The sequence below is a fragment of the Podarcis raffonei genome, chromosome 15 (assembly GCF_027172205.1).
Source record: "Podarcis raffonei isolate rPodRaf1 chromosome 15, rPodRaf1.pri, whole genome shotgun sequence".
Classification (NCBI taxonomy): domain Eukaryota; kingdom Metazoa; phylum Chordata; class Lepidosauria; order Squamata; family Lacertidae; genus Podarcis; species Podarcis raffonei.
Genome location: NC_070616.1, coordinates 28211493 through 28235179, shown reverse-complemented (window position 1 = coordinate 28235179; position 23687 = coordinate 28211493). Strand labels below are relative to the sequence as shown.

General features: G+C 45.6%; 1 long non-coding RNA gene and 1 other non-coding gene across 2 annotated transcripts; one reads left to right on the top strand and one right to left on the bottom strand.

Moving 5' to 3' along the window:
* Nucleotides 1–547: 547 nt before the first annotated feature.
* On the bottom strand, nt 548–11871 carry LOC128402813 (uncharacterized). The gene is made up of 3 exons (XR_008327779.1): nt 11744–11871; nt 1219–1454; nt 548–686 (listed from the first exon to the last, which is right to left on the bottom strand). It is a non-coding gene; the product is annotated as an uncharacterized LOC128402813 (long non-coding RNA).
* A 3287-nt stretch (nt 11872–15158) lies between these two features.
* Nucleotides 15159–15234, top strand: TRNAA-UGC (transfer RNA alanine (anticodon UGC)). Its single transcript has one exon. It is a non-coding gene; the product is annotated as a tRNA-Ala (tRNA).
* Nucleotides 15235–23687: the final 8453 nt, after the last annotated feature.

Genomic DNA, 23687 nt, shown 5'->3' with positions numbered 1-23687 from the left:
GATACTTGATTACATTTACTTTTATTCTGATCCACCAGAGCTCTCTTTGTGATAAAAGTTAGGTGAATCGTAGAATTGTAGAATTGGAAGGGATCGTGCAGGAACCTTAACTAAAGCATCCATGGCAGATGCCATCCAGCCTCTGCTTAAAAACCTCCAAGGAAGGAGAGCTCACCACCCTCCAAGGGAGACCACCCCACTCTCAAACAGCTCTTGCCGTCAGAAAGTTCTTCCTGTTTTTTAAGGTGAGTCAGAAGCTCTTGTTATTCAACAAGGCTTCATGACGCTCTGTTTTATCTCCTGAATGGGTAAACAAGTCAAAGGTTGGACCAAGCCCAGGTGTGCATGTCCTGTGATAACAGAGTATGAAAAGAGTCCCTAGGAGGCTATGGGGGATAAAATTTTGCGTTCTCAGTTACATGGCATCTCAGCTTAACCTTAAATTTAATGTACGCAGCTGAAAAATAACATATGGAGCGGCTCCACCATCAAATTATCAACATAGCACAGAAGAGAAAACAACAACCTTTATTTTTGGCATATCCAGATAGCTGCAAAGACCAAGGCGTCAGGTTGACGTACAGAAGAAATGCAAAGTTTTGATGATTAACAAATAGATGGAGGCTGTTTCCTGTAGAGTGGCTGTGATCTGAGCATCCTTGCAGTGAGGAATAATAGGAATTGAGCTGTTAATAAAGAGAGGCAGCAGAATTATTTATCCTCCGGCACAGAGGGAGAGAAGGTCTTTCACTGTCTGCATTAAGTCCTCCCCCACCTGCCCAAAGCAGAAGGTTTTTATGCAAAGCAGTGGCAGTTCAGAGATTCTTACAAAGTCAGTTTGGTGGGTGGAGGGGCTCCCTGAATAATTTTTCATGTTGGTGCAGCTAAAGGCACTGCTAGATAAGAACCAAAGAGACTTGTGAGGGGAGGTGGACCAGAATGCTCAGTTTCCTTGGATTTTTTAAAATACATTTTCCTGATTTGTTTTATTGACAATATTCTCAGTTCATGACTGCTGTTCAGGGCATTTTTAAATAAAGGGAATTTAGGTGTAGAAACACATAGCTTTGTTGTCATGCCATCAACAACACTTGACATTCAGGCTTTCTTTCTATAATTGCTAATCAAAAGACGAATTTCAAACTTAGAATTTTGAATACTAACCACTTAGTATTTAATTGAATACTGAATACATAGTATTGAAGAAAAATGTCTCACATGCAAATCTGTGCATTTTCGTGGGGTGGGCTACCTCTACTCCAGTCTGCATTGTTGCTATGCATAAGATTACTGATCAAACCATGGCCATCTTAGCAGATTTGGATGCCACCTTTCTATCCAGGGCCATTTCAGGTTGCTGGTTTTAACCTGTACAGTTCTTCTCCGTGGAATAGGGGTGCACATCTTTCAGACTGTATTCCCACCTCCTTGCTCAGAGTACTCCAGTGCTTGACCTGGGGGTGAGAGTGGGTAGGAGTCATTCAATGAAAGTGACCTGTAGTCTTGTCAGGACAGACAAATCAGACACACAATTAACTTATGGAATTCATTGCCACAAGATTTGGTTCTGATGGCTCTTTTATGTCTCCCTCACCCACTCTGCAGATTTCAGAATGTGTTCTGCCTCCTGAGTTTGATCATTCCATTGACATGGTGTTTTTAGGGGAGAGGAATTTGCAAGAAAATAGCACAACAAAGAGTTTCATTGGTCTTGTGAACTATACTCAGTTCTGGGGCATTTAACATTAGCCTGAACATTTCCTGTTTGGCCATGTACTCTCTCCTCACACATCTAACTGTAAACCAGGTGAAAAGTAAGTACCTTAACTGTGTGACTGCTTGTATGCTGGAACCTCTGGTTATAGGGTTGCCACCTGTCCTGTAAAATCAGTGGCATGGCTAGCTGTTCAGGTGCCCGGGCAGTGTGCATGCCCTGTGCCCAGGGGAAGGGGTGAGCCACCCATGGGGGCGGGGCGAGCTGGGGCAGGCATGCTGCGAGAAACCTTGCTGCCTCTTTCTCAGTTGTAGGACAGCAGCCTGAAGAGGAGGCAGTGGGCAGACACCAGCCGCACATTGCCCTTTGGGGCACCATGGAGCCTGCAGGCACCTGAGCCACCGTGTCACTCCCAGGACAGACCCCGCAGTAAGTGCTGCCTCCCGCGGTGTGGTGCCCAGTTACCCCCGCCTTCCATAGCTACGTCTCTGTTTATTATACAGGCTTGCCCCGTATTTCACTTAAAAATGCTACGTCCTATATTGACAACAGTTTTGTCCTGTATTCCTGGTCTTCTCTCTCTCTCTCTCTCTCTCTCTCTCTCTCTCTCTCTCTCTCTCTCTCTCTGCCAAGCTAGGGATCATCTCCAAATGCATGTGTTTGAAAGGGTGTGTGAAAGGTCATGTGTTTAAGCCATGGGTAGGCAAACTAAGGCCCAGGGGCCGGATCCAGCCCAATCGCCTTCTAAATCTGGCCCACAGACGCTCTGGGAATCAGCGTGTTTTTACATGAGTAGAATGTGTCCTCTTATTTAAAATGCATCTGTGGCTTATTTGTGGGGCCTGCCTGGTGTTTTTACATGAGTAGAATGTGTCCTTTTATTTAAAATGCATCTGGCTTATTTGTGGTGCATAGGAATTTGTTCTTTTTTTTTCCTTCCAAAATATAGTCCAGCCCCCCACACTGTCTGGGGGACAGTGGACCCCTGGTTTAAGCTCTGGGTAGCCAAGCACAGACTGGTTTACAAATTTGTGTGTGTGCATGTGTGACAAATTCCAGAAGGGCTATCCTGTTAGGCTGCAGTAGATTGCAATGGATTGCTTTGAAGTCACTTTGGCACAAGATGAAAAAGAAAAAGAAAAGTCCCCCAACCGCACTTCCCTGCCCTGTTCTATATTTTGCCAGAACAAAGGTTGCAACCCTACCCTGGTACCTCCTTTCAATTTAAAATGATTGGCATGGTTGGAGTATCAAGGAAGCAGACGGGTGAACTGGCACCAGGGTTCATGGCAGAGCAAACAAATTGCTCGGATGTTTGCTGGTTGCATTTGCTCTCATGGCAGCCATTGTGCTTTCAGACTCTTCCCCACTTCCCTGTTTTGCGCTGTTCCAACATTCCATTTATAACCTTGGCATTGCTTTCGGGGTCGAGACCCATTCCACTTTTACTGTCTACGTCTGGTTTATGAATCATCTGTTTACAGCCTTGAGAGTGCTATCTGGGTAGCTTGCACGCCGGCAGGAACAAAATGACATATACACGGCCATGCAGAAGCCAGCATTCTGCCCAAAGAGCAGGATGCACGTGCAAAATGCACTCAGCAGCATTTAGAGGAGTGAGGTAACCCCACCGAGGGCATTTGAGCCCCTCTGGCAGGATATAACATGTGACACCCTGCATATAAGAACATGAAGCTGCCTCACTGCATCGGGCAAACATTTCTCCAGCATTCTTCTTTCCAGGCGTCTCTGGGTCCTCACACAAGCAAGACACAAAAATGATGTCCTTTCCCCCAACATTTGTCCCCAGCTTCTGCCGTTCTGAGGCAGTCCTGTTGCCTCTCCCTACAAGAAATTCCCACTTATCTATCACACTTAATTGCCTCTGATTTGCTATCCTTCTCTGTGGCAGGTGAAATAAAGGTTGCTTGGAATTCTCTAATTGTGTAGAGAAAAGTGAGAGGACCTTTATAAATTCCATAAGCCCCTCCTCTCTGGGCTCACCCAAATTTTTATTTAATTTTAGCTTTCATTGCATTTTTAAGTAATTCTTATGCTGTCAGAGCAATTGTAAGCTGAGCTGTACATTGTTTTATTCAGTCTCCCCTAGGGAAGGTTTTATGCTGTTTTTAATTGAAAATTGTTTTAATTATTGCATTTTGTATTTTTAAAAAATATTGTATGATTATTTTTGCTTTTTTGTGAGCTGCCTAGCAAATTATATCATGGGTGGCATAATATTGTCAATTGTTTCGGGATGCCTTGTGGGAAGCAGTTCATGAATGAATGAACAAACAAATAAATAAATGATGTTACCACAGTACCAAAACAATTTTTCAAATAAAAAGAATCCCCAAGCTCAACCTAATCATTAACAAACTGAAACTAAAAATGCACAGCCAAATCTGGCTCTCTGTAACCTTCTAAAACAATAGATAAGGGTATCAGTGCAATATTTAGGGGATCCATCCTCTCTTGGCTGCCCCCACCCCACATACTTAAAGCACTAGGCATCTATTGGGATAGTCTATTAACTTAAAATTGATTATTGCTGTCAGTTTCTATTTTCTTAAATTTTTTGCGGGGTGACTTTTGGATTAAACAGATAAATTGTGTATTTGTTGGTCTTTTATAGTTTGTATATAAGATCACCTTGCATCCACTGAGAAAGGCATAGAAGACATGGAAATGGAATGAAATGAAAGGAGATGAAAGAATGCCCCCAGATATAAACCACAGGGTCTGGGAGCTCTTGATGCTGACTCTACCCCATCCCCCTACAAAAAAAGTCCCATTACCTGCCCTTTGCTGCATTCTGAAATAAAGCCAGGTTAGCCTTGCAAAAGCACCACTTTAAGAATAATAGCCCAAAACCCTAGCTGCTCTGAGGCTAAAATGGTACTAATGGGCCTGGATGCAGATGTTAAGTGGCAATCGATTGCTTGGTGTGGCTCATCTACTTTTGCTCCCTCCAGCAAGGTTACTGGAGGGGAAGTGAATTTTCAGAGGATACTTACGCAAAAACAAGGGGTGTCTATGCTGCTTATCACAGCCTTGATGTTGAGGAGCACACTCTTGTTTCCCTGGAGTATTTTTCTTCGTTTCTCAAGGTAGGAGGTGATGGACGAGTCTGAGCACCACCTTCCTACCCATCTAGTTTGGGGCTTTAAGCATGGAGTCTTTAGCAAACACCTGCAACAGGCTTCCCCAGCTTGGCACCATCCAAATGTGTAACAGCCATCACCCCCTTCCAGGGTTGCTATGCTGGCCAAAGGTGATAGGAGGTGTGGTCTGCAACATCAGGATGATGCCAAGTTGGGAAAGGCTAGTCTAAAAGCATCCTTGGAGAAGGCAAGGAAGGCATCCTAAGGAGATCCTGTTGGCCACACTGGTCCTGCAGTGGACCCCTGCAAAAAATGAATCAATTCACAAGGGGATGAGTATGAGCTTCATGACTGCTGCCACCTCCTCTCCACCACCACTACCCCAGCCTGGTAGGAAATAGGTGCTGGTGTATCTGATGGCCAATGAAGCCATGCACCATATGAATACTTCTGGGCAGATTGGGAGCTGCTGCCAAAAACAACTTAGCCAAAGTCTGGAATGAGTCACCACTGCACAGCTCTGTCAAGGGATGGGTGGACTTTTTGGGTCTCTAGCCAGAGTATTCTTTACTTGACCAGTGCAAATGCAACTGAGAAGCTCTTGAACCTGGTGGACTTCTTCCTGTTTGCATTTCTGAGCAGCTGCCCTTTTCCTGCACTCACTAGAAAATCTCCCTCTCTCCCCTTTTTGCCTTTGCTTTCAGCTACAGTCAAAAGCAAGCACTGTTCCTATGCCCAACTATCTCATTCCTACTCTCCTTCCATTAGTCCCTGTGCTCTCTGATTTTTTTAATTATCTGACTTTGAGCCCTGGCTTTGATGATATGTAACTCTGAGAACCATCATGATCATTTGAGCCACTTAAGATATATCTAGTTCCGGCTCTGATCCAGCCCACTAGTAGCACCTAGCTTCTCTCTGGAGTGGACCTGGCCTCTGGTAGTATCTAAGAGGTCCGTGCTGGGGGGAGAGCAGCCCCAAGCCTCAGAGGGTTAAGCTGGCTGGAGGATCCTGTCAGGGACTGGTTGCTTTCTTGTTTGAGTTTATAACTTTATTCTAAGAAGACTGCTGCCCTGGGCCTCAGACAAGTGCCGCACCAGCCTGGCATCTAGTATCCATGTGTATGTTTCATAAGTCACCAAGGGCCCCCATTCATCTTGCTCATGATGACAAGTATCTGTATGGAATAACTTTCATCTCCTAGCTTAACGTAGGGGTGGATTAATTTCATTTACTCCATCAGTGGCAGAAAGAAGAGAGAGAATGCTAAGTCAAACAAGAAGGGAAATTGTTTCTTTGTGGGATCATGGGTTCACTTCCATATCTTGCCATATATTGTGGTATCTTCTTAATTAAGTGACACGTTTCTCCAGTTTGCTACAGGGTCACCATATCAAGTAATTTGCTTCCCTCCCTCCACTTCTCCCACTGTGTGTGATCAATGGCCGCGCCGATGGTTTGGGGGTGATGTCACCTTGATCAGCTATTCATAGGCTAGGAAGCTTTTAAATGGGCCAAGAGGGGCCACTCAAACTACAATTAAAAGCACTGCAATTTATTGTCAAAGTTTACCCAAACACTTTAGACAGCGACACTGCCAGGATGACGACAGCGTCTGAAGAGCAGGAGGCAAGAAAGAGGCCTTTGAACACTTCGTATCTCCACTCAGCCTCTGCGATCATTAACTCGGTCGACTTGAGACTCCTAAAGGTCACCACACAATACACATTGTTGCAGTCTTTAATGGATTTTCCCAAGATGTGATTATTTCTCCACTCAAGAATCTGTTGCTGATAATACAGAGGTAGGCAGAGCAAACCCCAGCCATCCTTCTAACGTGGAGCTTAGCAACTTGAGAAACCCCAGATAGCAGTCATAAGGATTCCAACAGCCTAGAAAAGTTTGTATTTTTGTACTTTGGTTAACTCTTAGCAGCGGAAGTGGCTCGGGCCTTGCCTCGCTTCCTTTGGAGAACACCTCTTGTGTTCCCAAGACCCACATGGCTTTGGGCAGAGCTTTAGGAAAGCAATTAGCACTGTGCTTTCTCTCCAACATGTAAGCACATAAGAGGAGCCCAGGAGCTGTATCAGGCCAAAGGGGGTCTATCAAGTCCACCATCTTGTTATTACAGTGGCCAACCTGATGGCCTCGATGCAAAGCCTGCAAGCAGGACATGAGCACGACAGCAGCAGGTGTTTGGTTATTTGCATTGAACCAGAGAAAGGTTCCAATGCTGTCAAAAGTTCAAAACATACCTCGGGTGCTGTAGTGTGTGCAACAACAGATTGCCCACTACATGATGCCTTAGGATGGATTTACATACATGGATGTGTGCTAGCAACAACATGTATCCCTTACATCAGAGATTCCACATCTAGAGAGCTTGCAGAGTGTGATAAAGCTTGAGGAAGAACAATGTTGGCCAACCTCACTCACCCGATCAGATCTAGCCATCTCCCAATGACAAAAAAGTAGGGATAAAGTAAGGACTGTGATGTAACAGGGACACGGACCAGAAAACAGGAAATGTCCTGGGTAAACAAGGACAGTTGTGGCAGCACATGCACTGTGTGGAGAACAGCTACCCAGAAGTCTAGCCAGGCTCCTGGCACAAATGAGAGAGGTGGGAAGATCCAGTTTGTTTCTCCACCCCACCTTCCAGAACGAGACACACATCTGCTACTTGCCCGACCTGCAGGTTGAAAGGACAGCCCCTGATGTGAGGTGATATTAACAGCTGCTTAGCAACCGCAGCTGCATAGTTGGTCACTGACCAATCAGGCAACAGGGAAGGGGAAATGTCAGCAATGTTCACCTGCATCCTTCCCGTCTGGCATTTTGAACTAGGAGATACTTTGGGAAAGAAGGGGAATGAGAGGGCTGGGGCATTAAATCCAAAGTCCCCTTTATGTGCATAACTCAATAAGAGTCCTGCTGAATCAGGCCCGTCTAGTCCAGCTTCCTATCCTCACAGTGGCCACCCGGACGCATGTGAGAAACCTGCAAGCAGAACCTGAGCACAAGTGCGCTCTCCCCTCCTGTATCTTCCAGCAACTGGTATTCCGAAGCATTACTGCCTCTGACTGTGGAGGCAGAACATGGCCATCATGTGGGATACTTCCTCCCTCTCCCCCACCTCTCGAAACCCACCCATCTTCTTTTCCCATAAAGGCTTCTTTTCATTGCTCATTACCTGCTTAATCAAAACTGTTTCAAATTATGAAGGCGGCAGCAGGAAGTCCAAGCTGACCTGGAGAAGCCTTTTGGCTGCCTGCCTGCCTGCCAACCAGAGCAATGGGACTCGGCGGGGAGCTAATGGCTGTTAGTATCTTCAAAGGAAGTGCTAAGAGGCCAACAATGTAATTACCATGTATATGTTATGCTAAGTGGCCCTTGAGTTTTCCCTGCCACAGAGAGGACTGGGGGACATTTCACCTTCTTCTTCCATTGGGTATCAACCCCCAAAACATACGGTGGGGTGGGGAAGAGGCATTTAATGCAGGAAATGAGCATTTCTTAATTTGCAGGGTGCTCTGTAGTAGCAGTAATAATAATGCTATTAAATTAAAATGAGCTAGTGGTGGCTACACTTTTTTCCTTATATTGTGAAGCCATTAACACAGGGGTAGCCAACATGGTGCCCTGCAGATGGTGTGAATTATGACTCCCATCATCCCTGAACATTCAGCATGCTGGCTGAGGCTGATGGGATTTGTAGTCCAACAGCACCCAGAGGGCCACCAGTTCCCTGCCTTAAAATGAGACTTTACCAGTGAGTTGCCCATTGCCATTCTTGTGATACAGAAGGAGTGGTTGCTCTCTTCTCTAAGGACATGACATGTCCTACTATATATATTTTTTTAAAGAAATATTTATTGAAGTTTTACAAAAACATAAATACAAGAACACATAATAAAAGAAAAAAGAAAAATAAAGATACAACATATAAAAGCACAGAAAAAATAAGAAAAATTAAAAACAATTCCATTTTTCATAACTTAAAACTCATTTGCTTGTTTCTTTGACCTCCTCACACCTCCCCTTCTTGTATTCCCATTTAAATAATCAAATCAGCAAATCCTTACCCTTTTTCATTTATCTTAACTCTATATCTTAACATTTTATAACTCTGTATTTTCATCCATTATCAATTCATTTTTGCATATTCTTATTAACCTTGTTGCTAATGCCACTTATTTTCAATCCAACATCATTTTAACATTCATTAATTTTACAATGTTTCTGCAGATAATCTTTAAATTTCTTCCAATCTTCTTCCACCAACTCTTCTCCCAGGTCTCGGATTCTGCCAGTCATTTCTGCCAATTCCATATAGTCCATCACCTTCATCTGCCACTCTTCCAGGGTGGGTAAATCTTGTGTCTTCCAATACTTTGCAATAAGTATTCTTGCTGCTGTTGTTGCATACATAAAGAAAGTTCTATCCTTCTTTGGCACCAATTGGCCGACTATGCCCAGGAGAAAGGCCTCTGGCTTCTTCAGGAAGGTATATTTAAATACCTTTTTCATTTCATTATAGATCATCTCCCAGAAAGCCTTAATCTTTGGGCACGTCCACCAAAGGTGAAAGAATGTACCTTCATTCTCTTTACATTTCCAACATTTGTTATCGGGCAGATGATATATTTTTGCAAGCTTGACTGGTGTCATGTACCACCTGTATATCATTTTCATAATATTCTCTCTCAAGGCATTACATGCCGTAAATTTCATACCGGTGGTCCACAACTGTTCCCAGTCAGCAAACATAATGTTATGACCAATGTCTTGTGCCCATTTAATCATAGCAGATTTAACCGTTTCATCCTGCGTATTCCATTTTAACAGCAAGTTATACATTCTTGAAAGTATCTTAGTTTTGGGATCTAACAGTTCTGTTTCCAATTTTGATTTTTCCACCTGGAAGCCATTTTTTTTATCCAAGTTATAGGCCTCTTATTTGATAATAATGCAGCCAACCTCGTACTTTATCTTTTAATTTCTCAAAACTCTGCAATTTCAATTTGTCTCCATCTTGTTCCAATATTTCCCAATATTTCGGCCATTTGGCCTCCATATTGAGCTTTTTCTGAGCCTTGGCTTCCATTGGTGACAACCACCTTGGGGTTTTATTTTCAAGTAAGTCTTTGTATCTTATCCAGACATTAAACAATGCTTTCCTGACAATATGGTTTTTAAATGCTTTATGTGCTTTAACCTTGTCGTACCACAAATATGCATGCCACCCAAAAACATTGTTGAAACCTTCTAGATCCAAAATGTCTGTGTTCTCAAGAAGCAGCCAGTCTTTCAACCAGCAGAATGCTGCTGATTCATAGTAAAGTTTAAAGTCTGGCAGGGCAAATCCACCTCTTTCCTTTGTGTCAGTTAGTATTTTGAATTTTATTCTGGGCTTCTTGCCCTGCCAGACAAATCTAGAAATATATTTCTGCCACTTCTTGAAACAGTCCATCTTGTCCAGAATTTGCAATGACTGAAACAGAAATAACATTTTTGGCAATACATTCATCTTTATAGCTGCAATTCGACCCAACAAGGAAAGCTTCAAATTTGACCATATTTCCAAATCTTTTTTCACTTCTGTCCAACATTTCTCATAATTATCTTTAAATAAATTTAAATTCTTAGCAGTCATATTAACCCCCAAGTATTTTACTTTCTAAACTAATGTTAAACCTGTCTCCTTCTGAAACCTCTCCTTCTCAATTGGTGTAAAAATTTTCTCTAAAACTTTGGTTTTTAGCTTATTCAACTTAAATCCTGCCACATGACCAAATTCTTGAATCAATTCTAATGACATGTCCTACTATAGCCCCATGGTTCTTCTGCCCCATTTGTCCAGCATAGGTTGCTGCTTGAGATCTGGTGGTGCAAACCTCTCTCTGCTCCACAGTGGCTGAAGCAAGCCACGGAGATCTAGCTCTAGGTCAGAATTTCACAGAAGGTTAAGCAGGATCACGCTCAGTCTACATGATCCAGATCTTTGTAGGCAAACACATGACAATTGGGGCTGGGGATTCAAGCCTGTCTGAATCAGACCCAGGTGGGAACTGGCTGAGGACAGACTGATGTTGGTGGGGCAGTGTCCCATTTGCCCTAATGGACCAGACTCCATTGTTTTTGAACAAGTGCCCATTGCCACGCCCCCAGTCACTTCTGAGCCCTGAATTAATCTGAGCCACATATGAGTTGAAAGAGGAAGTGACAAACCACACCCCTTCTCCAACTTCCTCCTTCAGCTCTATGTACTTTTCAAGGGAGAGAAAGCTATCCACCACGTCACCTCACTCAGTGAGGGGGCATTCAAAGGGTTTGTGGGCACCAAGGAAAGACCTCAAAGTTGCCAATGCACCCATAGCTCCCACACAGGTAGTCCCCGATCTGCAGAAAGCTGGTGCAGCAACCTTACGAAAGCAAAGCTGTTCTAGATCTGGTCAATGTGTGACTGGGATGCCGCCTATAAACCAAAGAGGATTATGGTGATTATGATAGTAATATGCTGCAGCATGTGCATCTGATCTTTTGGTTTATTTGTGTTTCTTTGGGGGGGGGTTCACCTGAAAGTCCCCCTCCTGCAACTGCTGGTTTGTTTGTTTTTTGATACTGTTGAAATGGTTTGAATTTGCAACTTTTGTGTGAATTTGGGTCTTTTGTATTGCTCATGCTTGCATTATTTTGTATTTACATGTATCTGTTTATTCATTGTGAGCCACCTTGGGAACCTTTTGGGCTTAAAGGCGGCATATAAATGAACAGTAACAACACAACACAACACAACACAACACAACATACTTCTAGTCCCCAGATCACAGAAATAAGAGCTGCCAGTCCATGTGTTGAATGGACCAGTTTAAATTAGGACTGTGTGAATTTGTGTGTGTGTGTATGTATCTCATGTACTTACCTATAGCTGTGCAGAACACCAGTGAAAATACATTCGTTTCTGGGTGAGGGCGATAGTATTTGTGCAGAGGCAGGGACTGGAACAAGGAGCTCATCAAGTGAGAACGTTAATAAAATGAACATCTGCGAAGTTTCTGTCACTTGTGGGAATTGTAGCCATAGAAAGAGAAAGAGAGCGGGTGTGCGAGAGAGAAATTAAGATTCATGAATACACATCTTAATCCATCAATGATCATTACACATTTATTATTTGGTTAGAATAGCGACTCTTCGATGGCAACAGAGATCAGGACTTCAGTGCTGCATGTTAAGAGTGACACAGCCAGGGGAATTGTCCTTATTCGCTCACCCTCCTAGCTATTACTGTTCAGTGGGGTTTCTAATAATATTAAACCTGCTAGGTCCCACAAGGCTCCTGGTGGGGCTATGATGACTCAGACAGAACCACCTCAAATTCTTCTTTGTGACTCTAGAAGGCATATCTAGTAATGACTTGTGACAAAGGGCTGTGGCTCAGTGAAAGAGCATCTGATTTGCGTTCAGATTCAACCCCAATGATATGTCTAGGCGCAGCTTGGAGAGACCTGCCTGAAACCCTGAAGAGCCACTGCTAGTCAGTGTAGGCAATACTGACCTAGATGGACCAATAGTCTGACTCAAATAAGGCTGCTTCCAATGTTCCTATATGTAATTACCAATTGCAAAATGGCAGGCTCAGAGTCCGGTGAAAAGAGATCAAGGTGGTGGTGTGCCTGCAATTTTCCTCTCATGTATTTTCAGAAACAGGAAAATAAAGTTTAAAGACTAAAAGAAAAGGTGGTGGCACCCATGCCACCAGTTCTGACAGGAAGACTTCCTGAATTTGTTCAGATCAGCTGGCAGGAAGGTTTGGAGAGGGACTTGTGGGTTCAGCTTTGATGGAATCTTTCTTGAGCTTGGCCAAAGAAAATGACAGGGTGGGGAGGAGGGAGAAAACCCTGCGTGTTCAGGCAGGAAGATTGAAAACAGAGAGTCAAATCATAGAAGTGAACCAGGCAGTTCTTGACTTTTTTTGCACATTTACTTGCACTGTTATGTATTGAAGTTCTCACCCTGGGCCAGCAGGGGGATACTGTAGATAGTTATGCAAATGAAGGATCGAAAGTGACGTTTAGTGATTGGATAGTTTTGTATGCAAATGAAGGATCGAAAAGTGACGTTCAGTGATTGGATAGTTTTAGAACGTTGCAACAGTTACAATTGTTCTGTAGCTCTATATAAGCAGGCTGGCTGAGCTCCTCAGTTCAGTTCTGCCTGACATCTGAATAAAGAAGAGCTGTTTGAAGAATTGCTGTGTCGTCTGCTATGTTTGCCCACAACTTAACATGCACTTTCCCCCATCCTAGAATAGAAGCAGAGGAGCCCCCGCCCCCATGCAACAAAAACCTCTTCAGCACCAAGTTCTGTGTGGGCATATAAATCAGAGGAGTGAAATCAAAACATTGCTTGTTTTTTTTAAAAAAAACTTCCCAATAATCAGAGTAATGCAGCAATGCTGGCTGTCCAGGGGAGCTGTGGAGCTTCCTAGCTTTGTGACCTCCAAGGCTAGGTTGTCCAAATACAGGTAGCTTTCAGAATACCTGTCTAGGATGTTGCAGGTGAAAGGTACATCTGTGTGTGTGTGTGTGTGTGTGTGTGTGCATGCTAGATTGCCCACTGGGTTCCCACCAACACTTCTAAGGTTCCATCATATTTCCACATGCACCCTGGGAAAACAATCTGCTATCAATTACCAAGTGCTTGGAAAGGGAGGTAGCTGCAGCCCCCGGTACAGGTGGAAAAGCAAAGGGCACAGATGCTTTCCTTCCTTCCTGCTAATTTTCTCTGTGTGTCTAGCCAAGACCCTTGGCCTAGAAAGGCTGTGTGCAGAAGGACATCAGGGCAGGGAGCCACACAGGTTGGCTCCAGCACAGCATTCGGGTGGGTGAGGACCATGTGACCTCCTGCACACCTCTCCATATGATGTCAGGATGACTTGATGGCATCAAGCGCACTGGCTCAGGAGAATTGGTGCTATGCTTGATCTGGCAGGGAACGGATTATGCGTGTTCCTTCCTTCTTCCTCCTTTCCCACCACCCCCAGCACTTTGACTGGCAGCTGGGGGTGGGGGTGGAGAGAGAGAAGAACCCAATCTAAATGTTCCCAGGGGTCCAGAGAAGAACTCATTACAGCCAGCCTGCCAGTAGCCAGCAGTTCTGCTTTGTGAGCTGTGAAACTAATGTTTATCCACCACTCAGTTAGATTCAGTGCCATTTAAGAGGCAGAGGGTATTAAAAGGGAGGGATGGAGCACTCTGTTGCCCAGGGGGTTTCTGCAACCAAGCCTGTGCACAGGAACCCAGAGCAGTTTGCTTAAGGCAAGGAGATAGCTAGCTAGAGCAACCAGACCGAGCCAAGAGCAAGGAGTAAGGGATGTGTGCAGCCACTGTGGTTCACCTTCCAGCCATTTCCTGCAATTGGCTGCTTGCAGGCATCTCTCTAGCCCAAAGAGAACCAAGGGGTTGGGTTGGGGGTTGGGTTGGGAATCTGTTCTCTATGCCTGCCCATCTGATCTCGATAAATGCTCCTTTCTTGCCAGAAAGCTGGCAATTGGTGGCATTCTGAATGAGAGTAAATCAGAGCAGCAAATTGCCCTGTAGAGCTGTCCTGGTGTCCAGTCCTGGCCATTCCTGATGCCTCACAGTCAGTCTAGGGCTGGTTGGGGGCTGATGGGAGACATAATTCAAAATATCTGGAAGGGGCAATGTTGGCAAAGGTTTCCTTACAGAAAAGGGGAAGTGGGGGCACCAGAGGATAATTTGGAAGGGGTGCGCAGAGGACCAATTAATCCATTTGCTAAAGTAATAACACAGCAGTCTTCATATCCAATTCGTTGTAATTCTGGCAATTCTCCCTGGCTGCCAACACACCACCCCATGGCTGAACACACCAGGGCTGCCATGTTTGCCTTCAAATTACTCCTCAAAACTCGCTTTTTCTTTGAAGCTTTTGACACAACTCATCAGTCCTCAGGTCCACCTGAAATGAAGCCTAAATTCTGCCAGTGGCATTTGCTTGCTTGCCCCCATCCCTTGAGACCCTTCTTTCATCCTCTCCATCTCTCTTCCTTTGTTGTGTCTTCTCCACTATTAACATCCCAAATTGAAGCTTCCTCAGGAAGGTTATGTTACTTGGGAAACCACCATGTTCCTAGCTGGTCATCTGTGAGATTAATTGTAAGTAACAAGACCCGCTTTCAACTGGATCTACTCAACATTAGACCAGCAGCACCCAGCCTTTCATCTAGCCTTTTTATTTCCCACTGTATTCCACCCTCCTTTATCAGTTCATATTCATATTGTTAGTTCTGTTTTGATTTTGACAAGGTTTCTACCAAGGGGGATGGTAGTGGCTCAATGGCAGAGCACCTGCCTTGCGAGCAGAAGGTCCCAGGTTCAATCCCTGGTGTCTCCAAATAGGGATGAGAAAACTCCCAGCCTGAAACCCTGGAGAGCCACTGCTGCCTGTCAGTGTAGACAATACTAAACTAGATGGGCCAATTGTCTAACTCAGTATAAGGCAGCCTCTTGTGTTCCAGTGTAGGGCCCAGCTTCCCTTCTAGGCTTTGTTTCCAGGCACCTTCCAGAGCAAATTATTTCTCTGTGGGACATTCTCCAAGTATCTAGAGAGGATCTCCCCCATCCTCTTGTAATCTCGTGGGGTTGGGAGTTCTTTTGCTGTTCTGCTCCCAGTGCCCCACCCACTTCACTTTCTCTGGCGCTCTCAGTCTGCAGCAGCTCTGTGCACCTCAACAATAGTTGAGCCATCTTTCAAGGAAAAGTGAGAAGGTAGACAATGACACTTTTTCACATACTTTCCAGTTGGGGGGGGGATCACTGGAGTAGGAGGAGCGGATAGTCCAAAGCATTGAGTACGTGGGAGGGAGATCAGGCTTGAGGTGAATCATAGAACTGTAGAGTTGGAGAGGACATCAAGGGTCATCCTGACAATGCAGGAATCACAGCTAAAGAGTAGATAATAATAATGATGATAATAATTTATTATTTGTACCCCGCCCATCTGGCTGGGTCTCTCCAGCTGCTCTGGGCGGCTTCCAACAAAGATTAAAAATACATTAAAATGTCACACATTAAAACTTCCCTGAATGTCTTCTAAATGTCAGGTAGTTATTTATCTCTTTGACATCTGATGGGAGGGTGTTCCATCAACTACTGAAAAGGCCCTCTGCCTGGTTCCCTGTAGCTTTGCTTCTCACAGTGAAGGAACTGCCAGAAGGCCCTCGGCGCTGGACCTCAGCATCCGGGCAGAACGATAGGGGTGGAGACGCTCCTTCAGGTATACTGGGATAGATGGCCTCCCAACCTCTGCTGGAAAACATCCAATGAAGGAGAGTTCACCACCTTCCAAGGTAGTCTGTTCCACTGTTGAACAGCTCTTGCTATCAGAAAGTTATTCCTGATGTTTAGGCAGAATATACTTCCTTTTTTTGTAATTTGAATCCATTTGTTTGGGTCCTACCCTCTGGAGCAAAAGAAAACAAGTTTGCCCCATCTTCTATGAGACAGGTATTTGAAGATGCCTACTACATCACCTCTCAGTCTCCTCTTTCCCAGGCTCAACATACCCAACTCCCTCAATCTCATAAGGCTTGGATTCCAGATCCATGATCATCTTGATTGCCCTCCTCTGCACATGTTCCAGCTTATCAATATCCTTCTTAAATTGTGGTGCCCAGAACTGGACACAGTACTCCAGGTGTGGTCTGACCAAGGCAGAATATAGTGGGACTATTACTTCCCTTAATCTGGACACTATACTTCTGTTGATGCAGCCTAAAATAGCATTAGCTTTGCATTAGTAGGAGGAGAAACCATAATTAAGACCCCCATACGCATTTGTTTTGGGAGGGGGCAGGAAATAGCTACATCATGGAGACCTGGGGAAGAGGACCATAATTAGGAGGGTTATGATAATTTTAGGCAAAAGAGTATACTTCCTACCACCTCACAGAAGAAAACAAGCTCATCTTATAAGAACCCAGTTTCAGTAGGAAAGCTGCTGAGTGCCTGAGCTCCCCACCCACACTGTTGCTCCTCTTCAGATCTTGCATGCTATTTTCATGCACTTGACAGTGGCTGATTCAGAAGCCACAAAGTTGTTTATTCTTTGGGGGAAAGATGTGCATGTAAAAGGCTAAACCTTGCACAATGTGTTCTCAGCAGCTGAAGGGTTGGAAACGGCAAGCTGTGTGGTGCGTGGTGCTTTAGGGTTCATGCACAGGTGTTTACTTTGATGTGCACCAGAAGAAAAGGGGTATGCATTGCAAACTCACTCACTCAGAGATGTATTGATTTATTAAAACAATTATATGCCGCTCTTCATCCTATCGGATTTCAGGATATGTATCATTTAAAGCTAATACAATAATAAAAAAAGTAAAAGCAGCTGATTAAGCCTAAAAGCAGACCAAGATATCCTCAAGTTAAATCAATTAAAAGAGGGATAAAGAACCTGCAAGCCTCCAGAGGTGACCATGCCATTGACTGTAGGAGTTCTCCTTCCCTAGGGAAGAGGGAGAACTGAACACACAACTAGCTTTAACTTTTAGCTCTTGTTACAAATGGCAAAAAGGCAACTTCAGGTAGTTAATGGCTTCCTTTCAGTTGTGGAGTTAATGACTTTATAACTAGAACTGATCCAAACAGTCAAAGAATCCAGTGTGTTCAATTGATTTAACTGGATTCAATTTATTTTTAATTATTTCAATTTTGTTTTGAGCCTCATGACTCCCAATGGCTCGGTCGGCGGCGGGGGCGGTGGGGGCTCTGTGCAGCCGCACTAGAAACCATCTGGATATAAATAAAGGTTTGGACTTGGTAAGGAGTTTGGCCCTGGTGGCGGCTGAAGAGCAAGCAGCAGCTACTGAATTTATTAGACTGCATTCTGTCATCAGCAAAGCTTAATACCAGGGGATCTGAAACCATCAGGAAAATGCTGGGGGCGGGGGAGGGAGGGAAGACAGCAAAAGGCTTTTTGTTGCCTTATTATTTATTTAGCTTTTTTTTTTGTCCATCGATCCGCCATGCCCCAAAATGTTTACTCTGCAAATTTAGTCAAGAAGGGAGCTTAGCAAACACCAGTGCCCAGAGGATTTGAATAGCATTGCCCAGGCAGGCTGACTGCCAAGTTTGCAAAGGGACAGAAGCACTGCAGACCATGTGGAGGGGATGGAAGCAATACCCAAACAGGGAGGACCAATGGGGAGCTCCTTCGGGAAGAACCCAGGAGCCTGTCTGCCAGGGATTGGTCCACCTGGAACTCTTTTATGCATAATAATGAATGAGAGCTGGAACAGAACAAGAGCATGTTGGTCTCATGCTGTTTCAAGGTTCTAGTCCATATTTTTAAAGTCCTGGGCCCTTCTACTCCCCTGATCCCATGAACAGAGTGATGATGAGTGATGTTGACATGGTGCTGCACAGATGCAAGGGGACAAGGTGTGGCAATGGGAGAACCAAGAAGGCTTCGGTGCTGCCATTTTAGCAAAAACCTCCAGAGGAGCTCGTCTATTGTTAATGTTAGTCTATTGCATTAAAAGCTGTCTTCAGCAAAGACCTTCCTGACCTTCCACGGAACTTATTCCTCCATTCCTAATTGATGACCCCAACCCCGCAACTCCAATCCAGATCTTCTCTATCTTATATAGACTGTGAAAGCTCAACCATGCTTTACATTCATGGTGTGATGAGAAATCACATTATGAGTTTTTGAAAAAATAAATGCCAGACCTGGAAATGGGGGTGGGGAGAGACAATTGTCACTGGGGGGATTTTAAAACTGCAAGATGGGAAAAGATGCAGTATAAAATTCATGCCCCTCCCCCGCACTGCAGCCATTGGTGCCAACGGGAGCTCCCCACTTGCCTAATGCTAATTGCTGCTTAGTGGGTGAGTGGGATTTCTACCGAGATCTCAGCTAGGGAGGGGACAACATAAACTCATCCCCTCCCTGCATGCTGCTGTGCTCACACACACACACATCATATGCACATGAATGCTGTTTTTTTTAAAAAAAACACACACACACCATGTGCTTTTTAAAAAAATGTATCATTCATGTTGCGTGCAATCACGCCCTAAGACTACTGAACATGGAGAGAGCATCATTTGTGCATCACACTCAGGACATTAAATACTGTACTTTCCCATGAATAAGACAAGGTTTTTCACTGAGAAAACAATGTAAAAAATCTGGGCTCGTCTTATACATGGGTAGTACAGAGTGGGGATGGGGGATTTGTTGCTGGCGCGAGTATTAGAACATCGGTGGTGACTCTGCGGGTGATTGGTGGCTGCGGCAAAGGCTGCTGTTGATTGGCTGCTGTTGCGGCAATTGGGCGGGCTAATGGCGGCTGCTGGCGGTGATCAGGCAGAAGATTGTTGGCTTCCGCAGTGCTTGGATTGGTAAAGTCAGGGGAGTGATTATTGGCAATCCCCCCCCCCAAAAAAAAGCTCAAGAACTCTGGGCATTCCTCCCTTAAAAAAGCTCAACTCTGGGCAACCCCCCCCCATTTTCTTAATTTTTAGTCCCCAAAAATAGGGTGCGTCTTACACATAGGGGCGTGCTATACATGAAAAAATACGGTAATATTTCAAGTGTTTTTCGGTGTGATGCTTTGGATTTTAGTGGTGTTTTACACACACACACACACACACACTTTCCTATTCATTGTATTAATGACTTCTCTGTAGGATGTGAGTCATTATTCTCATTATGCATCCCATAATATGCTCTGCCTCAAATGCTCTGTCGATAATCATGTCTCCCAATAATTGGCTGTCTGTGGATATTTCGGGAGATGCGCACGAGGCACGCACACAGGGTGCATTAAAGAAAGTGCATGGAGGTGTGAAGCTGGCAAGCTTCCTGTAGGTGAAGAGAAGATGCCCTCGCCTGGGCATTTCTGTGGCCATCAGCTGGGCATTCCTTGAGCAGCAGCAGCCCCCTTTCTCAAAGGGGGATGCAGCTCCTCAGCCCATCCCTCCAGGATGTCAGGCTACGGAAGAGCTTAATTGGCGCTCCAGCCAGAGCCGCGATGAATTGTTCTGTTCTAAAGCTCCCGCAACAGCCGCAATCAAACTCCCTTTGCAGCTGTGTCTCACTTGGCTGAGTAAGAGGCCAGTCTTCCCGAGGATACTTCCTCCCTTGCACTGTAAATGCTATTAAGAAGGTTGTATAAATGATTGGGGGAAAGGGGCCCGCTGCAAGCCTAACCACCATGCACCGCGGCATCCGTGCCCTCGCCGTGCTGAGCAAACTATATGTCTTCATAATTTGATTGTGCCCTAATCCCAGAGGCTCCTCGTGGCGCTATTGAACACCGATGGAGTTATTTCAAAACATAAATAATATTATCAAAGAGGGTCCACTGGGTAAACAGAGCCAATGTGTAAATTGTCAGAGCGTGCTATCGATTGTTCTGTGCTGACTAATGAATTATTCTGTTTAAGAGCCCACGGAAAATGGCATTCGGTGGTTCCAAGGGAAGGGGGCCTTTGAAGGAATCCCCCAAAGCCCTCCTTATCTTTCTGTTGCTCTGGCCACCGCAGCTCCAGAGAATTCTCTCCCGGCAAATGCGCTGCTAAAAGTCAGCAAACATAACAGGTGAGCCTGTGGCTGAAGGACCTGGGAGAGAGATTTATTAAAGATGGCAGCCTGTCACGGGGCATTTCCAGAACATTTTCCTAACCTTTGATCCTTGCGGATTTGTCATTTCCTCTTCATTTCTCATCACCAAACCCTTTGATTTCCTCTCCTTTCCCACTTTTGCAAAAGAGCTGCCTCAGCGTCATCCATGAGCGTGTGTGTGTGTGTGTATCTCAAGCAGAAGTTGTGTGGACGTTGGGCTGACTCTGAGCCTGCAAAGGGTTAATAGGATCAGCTCCCTGGCTCCTGACCAGCCAACCCCAACTGATGGGGGTCGCCTTCACCCCTCTCTGGTTCTGGAAGGCTGATTGAGGTCAGCAGGAATGGAAAGAAGCAGGCAGCTAGCCTTACCCTGCAAAAACACAACCCGGAGAACTTTTAAGTCTCACGGAAAAGGAGGCAATAGCAATGCAGACTAACAGGTGGGATAGAATGAACGGACTATGGAGGTAACAAGAAATAGAATATTCTCTCCACCACCACATAGACCACTGCCTGTTTTTTATCCTCTTGCACACCAGGGTCCCACTTCCATTAAAAAGGAAGCCTTTAACTCCTCCTTTTACTGGGGATTTTAGACCCAGGGGGAGTGTTCTGTCCCTGAGGTGGCAGCTTCCCAAATCCTCCCAAAAGCTACCAAACAAAACAAACCGACAATGGTGGAAGTTAACAAAGCCATTTTAGGAGATATCCTGTGATGCAGTTGGCATCTCCAGGTTGGACTGGGAAAGATTTCCTGCCTGAAATCCTGGCGAACTTCTGCTGTCCAGAGCAGACAATACTAGATGGTCAATGGTATGACTTTCCATCTTCTAACATAATGTGTCTCCTAGGGGTTTGTGGGTTTTGTGGGGTTTTTTTTTGTCTGACAAGCATTTCTACTGAAAACTCCTTCTCTCCCCCACACCCCACACCCAGCAGCCACAATTTATATTGTGGCTGATGTCCAAACCTTTCTGACCTGTTCCTGTGTTCATGAAACATTTTGGCCGTGTTAAATTTACCGTCCTCCAAGTAAGGCTGAGAACTTAAGAGTAGTTGTCCATAGCAACGCAGGATGCAACCCAAGAGAGGATAGGGACCAAGATTGAAAAAGACAAGTCAGGCCCTGATGCAGTGGACCTGCCATAGTTGTCAGGAGACGGGGCAGAACCAGATTGTGACTTGGGGGAGGGCCATAGCTTAGAGCTAGAGCACCTCCTTTGCACCCAAAAGATCCCAGATTCAGTTTTTGGCACCTCCAGGTATGGCTGGGAATGTCCCCTGACCAAAGCCCTGGAGAGTCGCTCTGCCACTCAATGTAGACAAGGCTGAGCTAGATGGATTCAATAGTCTGGCTTGCTTCCTTTTTGGGGTATCAACACCCAAACTCATGGTTAGCTTTCCATTTTTCCTAAGGCTTTTGTCTCCCAAGGCCAGTGCAATACATCTTGCTGCCTGAAGCTATGAGCAGGATGATACCCTAACCATTCCTCATACAGAAGCCAACTAGACCGGCATCTGCCATTGCAACCAGGATGGCCAACTGGCAAAACACCTGCTTGGTATGCAGAAGCCACCGGTTCAATCTCTGGTACCTCCAGCATCATGGAGTGGCTGGATGAAGAGGTGTGGTTGGTGCCGCCCATCCAAGAAGAGGAAGAAGACTTGACCCAGGTCAGTGGTGATGGGGTATGGGGGACCAGTCTGTGTAAGGGACAAGCTGGGAGATGCTAGAAGCAGGAGGTCTGAGCAAATGCAGGAGGGCAGAAGAAGAAAGCCATTCCAGGACAGGGCAAAGAATCCAGCATGTTGCTGAGCAAAGAATATTGGATGTTGCTGAGTAAAGGGTCAGACAGGCCCAGAGGGCAAGCCCTCTGCTTTGCCAGTATACCGTTGCTTGAGAGGAGTCGTGAGTGATGGGGCTAGAGAGGGGAGAGAGGGGCCAGACGCCAGTTCTTGCAACATCTTCAACCAGGGGAGATAAGCCTAGAGGAACTCTGTTGCATTTTTACTTCTGTGAATAAAAGTTAACTGCATTTTGCTCACATCTCAAGTCCTTTTTCCTGACCTGTGGATGACCTGCATTCTTCTGACAGCCCCTTGACATCCAGGTAAGGCTGAGAAAATACCCTACTCAAAAGTCTGGAGAGTCATAGCTGCCAGTCGGTGTATAACATCACCGATCTAGATAGATCAAGAATCTGACTCTGTAGAAGGCAGCTCCCCCTGTTGCTGTGAAACTTCCTCCAACACTGGCATTGGGATGGTGCCCTCCACCATACCAGAGAACAGCAATTTAGGGGCCACAAGGCAGGCTGAATAGGGGTATGTCCAGCACTGCCCTCCAGCCTCTACCTGGTGCCTGCATTGTGCTCACTCAAATGAATGCTGCAATGCAGCAGTGCCAGCATGGGGAATCACAAAGCAATGCACACAAGATGCTTTCTGGAGTGTGTAGCCTAGACTGGCTCCCTCTCCGCCTGCTCTCTCAGCCAGGGGCCTTTCCCAGGGCCTGTGGCATGTGGGGAGAAGGCAACTGGTTGAGACAGCCAGACTTGTCCAGCCCAGCAAACAATGCAGCTTCAGGAGGATGAGAGTGGCTAGGGCAATGGTTTTCAACCAGGGTGCCTTAAATGGTGGTCAGGGCTGCCACAGGCAACACTGGCCTCTGTCCCTCTTTCCTTCCCTCCCTCCTCTGATGCCTTCTTATGTCTCTGCCCCCCCAAAGGCTTGCACAGCTGTTTGTTGCAGCAGCCCTGGCTACAAGCTCCCCAGGCAAATGGTGCTTCTGGGGCTGGTTGCCAGGAGGTGAGGTGGCCTCAGCATAAGCAAGCAAGCAGGCGAGGGGGCCCAGCCCTTGCTGTTGGGAATGGACAGACAAGTCCCAGGCCCCTGTGGGGCAATGTGAGGAGGCACCTTTCTTTAGGGTGGGGGCAGCAACAGCTGCCCAGAGGACTCCCAAAGAGAGGGGGAGAAGCTGAGGAAACAGTTCACAAAGGAGGGTGTTCAAAAAAGGGTGAGAGGCTGCCAGCTCTGCAAGCCAGGGGTGCCACAACTGGGCTCCTGAGCCCCACAGGGGTGCCACAGAAAGAATGTACAGTGGTACCTCGGGTTACATACGCTTCAGGTTACATATGCTTCAGGTTACAGACTCCGCTAACCCAGAAATATTACCTCAGGTTAAGAACTTTGCTTCAGGATGAGAACAGAACTTGTGC